Genomic DNA, 5,713 nt, shown 5'->3' with positions numbered 1-5,713 from the left:
GACGCGCCGGGCCCGCGCCTCTGCCGCGCTCACAGCGGCCCCGCCTCCATCGTGCCCGCTCGTCGCCGGCCTTGCCCGGCTCCACGAGCGCACGCCCCCTGCCTCCCTGCGTCGCCGGCACCCCACCGTGCCCCGCCAGTCCCGCCACCGCGGTTGGCCTGGGCGGGTGCCGTATCAGGCACCCACGCGCCCGTGCCCGCATCGGCCCCCTGGGCAAATGACACTTGGGGCCCACAGCCCCAGAAACGTTTAAAAATATATATTAATAAAAATAATTAAATAATTAAATAATAATTAAATTAATTAATTAATTAAGGAATTAATTAAGTTAATTAATCATAATTAGATTAACCTAATTAACTAATTAGTTTAATTAAACAGTAATTAGATTAGTTAAACATTAATTAGACTAAACAGTCAATGACAAACGGGACCCACACATCAGTTGACCAGTCAACGCCTCTGTTGACTGCTGACGTCATGCTGACGTCAGCGTGCACTGTTCTGGATAATGTTGGATTAAAATATTTAAATAAATGCTAAAAATGATTTTAATCTTTTAAAATTAATATAAAATAAACCGTAGCTCAGATGAAAAAACTTTGTACTTGAAAGATGCTCAGAACGACGTGACGAATCCGGATACGCAGTCCGTTCGTCCGCCACACACCCCTAACCTATCGAACTCGCAACTTTCCCCCTCCGGCTCCTCTGCCCGAAAACACGAAACACCGGGAATACCTTCCCGGATGTTTTCCCCCCTTCACCGGTATCACCTACTACCGCGTTAGGGCACACCGAACACCGCGTATTGCCTTGTTATATTTTGTGATGCTTTGTTTGCTCTGTATTCATTATTTCTTCCCCCTCTTCTCTCCGGTAGACTACGAGACCGACGCTGCTGCTGACCAGTTCGACTACGGAGTTGACGACCCCTCTCTCTTGCCAGAGCAACCAGGCAAGCCCCCCCCTTGATCACCAGATATCGCCTATTCTATTCTATACTGCTTGCATTAGAGTAGTGTAGCATGTTACTGCTTTCCGTTAATCCTATTCTGATGCATAGCCTGTCATTGCTGCTACAGTCATTGATACATTACCCGCAATCCTAAATGCTTAGTATAGGATGCTAGTGTTCCATCAGTGACCCTACACTCTTGTCCGTCTACCATGCTATACTACTGGGCTGTGATCACTTCGGGAGGTGATCACGGGCATATACTATATACTTTACACTGTTACATTACCTGTGATACTGTTCGGAGTTGGGGGCTGAAAGGACAGGTGGCTCCATCCCGGTAGAGGTGGGCCTGGGTTCCCGACGGTCCCTGACGGTTACTTTGTGGCGGAGCGACAGGGCAGGTTGAGACCACCTAGGAGAGAGGTGGGCCTGGCCCTGTTCGGCGTTCGCGGATATTTAACACGCTTAACGAGATCTTGGTATTTGATCTGAGTCGGCTACGAGCCTATACGCACTAACCATCTACGTGGGAGTAGTTATGGGTATCCTGATGTCGTGGTATCAGCCGAAGCACTTCAGACGTCAGCGACGGAGCGGCGCGCGCCGAATTGGACTGGAACGCCACTAGGCTAGGTCTGCTTTCGGCCGCCCTCGCAACGTGCAGGTGTGCTATGGGCGATGGGCCCAGACCCCTGTGCGCTTAGGTTTAGACCGGCGTGCTGGCCTCTCTGTTGTGCCTAGGTGGGGCTGCGATGTGTTGATCTTCCGCGGCCGGGCATGACCCAGGAAAGTGTGTCCGGCCAAATGGGATCGAGCGTGTTGGGTTATGTGGTGCACCCCTGCAGGGAAGTTAATCTATTCGAATAGCCGTGATCTTCGGTAACAGGACGACTTGGAGTTGTACCTTGACCTTATGACAACTAGAACCGGATACTTAATAAAACACACCCTTCCAAGTTCCACAGACAACCCGGTGATCGCTTTTCCACAGGGCGACGAGGAGAGGATCGCCGGGTAGGATTATGCTATGCGATGCTACTTGGAGATGCTGCTTGGAGATGCTACTTGAAGATGCTACTTGGAGGACTTCAATCTACTCTCTCCTACATGCTGCAAGACGGAGGCTGCCAGAAGCGTAGTCTTCGACATGATTAGCTATCCCCCTCTTATTCTGGCATTCTGCAGTTCAGTCCACTGATATGGCCTCCCTACACATATACCCATGCATATGTAGTGTAGTTCCTTGCTTGCGAGTACTTTGGATGAGTACTCACGGTTGCTTTCTCCCCCCTTTTTTCCCCTTTCCTTTCTTTCTGGTTGTCGCAACCAGATGCTGGAGCCCTGGAGCCAGACGCCACCGTCGACGACGACTACTACACTGGAGGTGCCTACTACTACGTGCAGCCCGTTGACGACGACCAAGAGTAGTTAGGAGGATCCCAGGCAGGAGGCCTGCGCCTCTTTCGATCTGTATCCCAGTTTGTGCTAGCCATCTTATGGCAACTTGTTTAACTTATGTCTGTACTCAGATATTGTTGCTTCCGCTGACTCGTCTATGATCGAGCACTTGTATTCGAGCCCTCGAGGCCCCTGGCTGGTATTATGATGCTTGTATGACTTATTTTATTTGTAGAGTTGTGTTGTGATATCTTCCCGTGAGTCCCTGATCTTGATCGTACACATTTGCGTGCATGATTAGTGTACGGTTGAATCGGGGGCGTCACACAGGGCATACCAGGCCACCCCTGGCCCCGCCGGCCACGCTGCAGCAGGGCAGCGCCAGCACCGCCAGCACCCCAACGCCCATCGCCGCTCCCCGCCTCCTGGGAGCCACGCTGTCGACCCGCCCCGCCGTCGGCCCGCCCAGACCCAGATGGGGCCCGAAGGGCCCAGATCTGGGCCGAGCGGGCGCCGCCTGGCAGTGCCGCCGCGCCACCCCGCCGCCAACGGCGACGCCGCCGTCCAGGCGATCTCCCGCGCCGCGCCAAGAAGCCTCGCCGCCACGCCGAACCGCCGCCGCCTACGGAACACCCCCCGGCGCCCTTCGCCCCGCGCCGGGGAGCAACCGAGAGGGGACTGGCCGGGGGCCGCCGCCACCAGCGTCGCCCGGGCCAGGCCCAGCGGCGAACGCCGGCGACAACGGCGGGGAGGGGGGAATGAGGGGGAGCTGGCGGAGGAGGAGCCGAGGCGCGGCCGGTCGCCCGCTGGGGCGACGCGGTCGCGAGAGCCTAAGGGCTTTCTCTTAAATGTGTTTGGTTCAAAAACCACCGATCGCAAGTATTACGGTCCAAACACTGCCACCACTGCCTTGCAAAACTTGTAGAAACACTCAATGGTCATGGACTCGGCCATGCACCCATAGTCGTCGAGTGAATCACCGGGAGCTTCGTATGCAAGCATCCTCATAGCTGTCGTGCACTTCTGGATTGAGGTGAATCCAAGTTTGTTGGTGCAATCCTTCTTGCACTTGAAGTAGCTGTCGAACTCCCGGATGGAATTCACAATCCTGAGGAAAAGCTTTCGGCTCATCCGGTAACGAGCCTGAAATACTTTGTCGCCGTGCAGTGGAGCGTCGGCGAAGTAGTCGGAGTAGAGCATGCAATAGCCTTCCAGACGATGCCGGTTCTTTGCTTTCAGCCGCCCGGCGCCAAGCCACCTCGCGCGCGGCTTTGCATTGCTCACGAGCAAGCTGGCCAGGGCAGCGAGGACCATGAGATGCTCTTCGTCCTAGACGCCGGCGTCGGCTTCCTCCTCTAGCAGCGCTGCGAGCGTGTAACATCCCAATTTTTAATTTGGATGTTATACATAGATCATCATATGCATATCATATTTATTTTTGCATTTTGTTGTGATCCTAGAAATCTTAAGCAACTCAAGGACCCAAGGAGAGAGTTGGAGGTTTCATCAAATTTTCATATTTGAATTTATCTCAAATTTGAAAAGAGGATCAATTTGATTTTAATAATTTTTCTCTCCAATTATTTCCAACAATAAAATTAAATAAGAGAAGACAGAATGACTTCTTCAACAGAAGAGAAATTATTGGAGAAGAAATTTTAAAATCAAATTATTATTATTTTTGAATTTTATTTGCTATTTTATTTGAATTAGAGAAAAACAGGCATTTTCAAAAATTGCATTTAGTCCAAAAAAATGTTCATCTTGTCCTAAATATTAGGTTTGGGCGATGAAAATTGTTTCTGGAATTTTTAGAATTTTTTTATATTTTATTAGGATTTTTCTTCGCCGCGAAATTATTAAAAAAAAGAGTTTCAGACCGAACTAGGCCGAAGGCCCAGCTGGCCTAGTCGCCGCCGCCGCCTTCCCCGCCTCGCATGCCGTGCCGCCGCCGGACTCCTGAAGGAGTCCGAGCTCGCGCCGCCGCCCCGACTTCCTCCCCAAGTCGGAGGAGCGCCCCCTGGCCCTTTATAAGGCGCCGCTGCCGCCCTTCTCCTCCCCACTTCGCCCCGCTGCCGCAGCGCACCACCACCGCCGCTGCGCTGCTAGTTGCTAGCTGCTGCTGCCGCCTAGCGCCGCCGTCGCCCCGCCGCCGCCGGAGCCGAGCCGCCGCCCCGCCGGATCCCGCCGCCGCCGTCGTTTTTCCCCGCTGCCCGCCGATCCGCGTTGACCGGTACGAACCGATCAGTTCTTTTCGTTTTTTTGGTTTTGTTCGGTTTAGGTTTTTAGATCGGTTTTTTTGTTAGTTCGTTAGATTACGAACGTTCACCCGTTAGTTCTTATTAACGAACGAATTCGTTTGTTTAGTTTTGTTAGCGGATGTTTGTTCGATAGTTTTTTTTTGTTTTTTTTCGGCCAGGGACCTATCCACGAGTATGTTTCATCGCGACTTAGCCCCTGATCTTAAAACTAGCGTAACTTTTTGCTCGTATATCCAAATTAGATGAAACCAACGCCTAAATCTTTGTAACGACATCTTCTTTCCAGTTAACCACCTTGAACATGATTTTGACAATTTAAAATTTGAGTTTAGATCAGATTAGTAATCGATCTTGTTTCGTTTGTATGTTGAGTTTCGTAACTCCGTTTCGCTCTGTTTGGATGTAGATATTGAAGGCCTTAGCATTGAATTGACTCCAATGCCAAATATCCCAAGACATTGATATTGAGCTTCAATGTCAATTCTAGTGTTTGGATGTTTATGTATTTGGCACTTGAAATCTTAAGTGAGTAACAATGCCAATTCATATTTGGATGGACAAAGCGTGGAATTTCTCAGTTTCATAACACCCATAATTTATCATTGACTATACAACACACACATATAAACATGCACCTGTTGGCTACTAGTACTATCTTGCACCGATGTTGTTGCATATACTTTTGCACATCCGTAGTTGCCTACTTTGTACAATCACAGACTAATGTTGATGTCACGAGTAGAATGAGCAAACGGAGGGTAGCGGTGCTTGTCAGGTGCTGCATAGTACTAGCGCTGGTGCGCTAATGGACTACATGGCTGGGGACGTGACATATGCCTGCAGTTCATGGACCAGCTTGCGACGTCCTAGGCATGCTGGCCAGCGCCATCGGCCACACATTCAGCATGCTCGTCCACCATACCAAAGGATCCTCTCGTGCTTGTCATCCGCACCAAGTGGCCATGGAATCGTGCTTGTCCCAGCTAAGCAACGGACATGAACTGGACCTGCCCTTGAAGATGTCGGTCATGGAATCGCCTCTGTCCATGCTTTCTTGTGTCGCCTCCGTTGTGGCAGAGCCGCCGCATGGATC

The sequence above is a fragment of the Triticum dicoccoides genome, chromosome 2B, assembly GCF_002162155.2.
Source record: "Triticum dicoccoides isolate Atlit2015 ecotype Zavitan chromosome 2B, WEW_v2.0, whole genome shotgun sequence".
Taxonomy (NCBI): Eukaryota; Viridiplantae; Streptophyta; class Magnoliopsida; order Poales; family Poaceae; genus Triticum; species Triticum dicoccoides.
The sequence above is the reverse complement of the archived record's forward strand: the minus strand, read 5'-3'. Positions refer to the sequence as shown.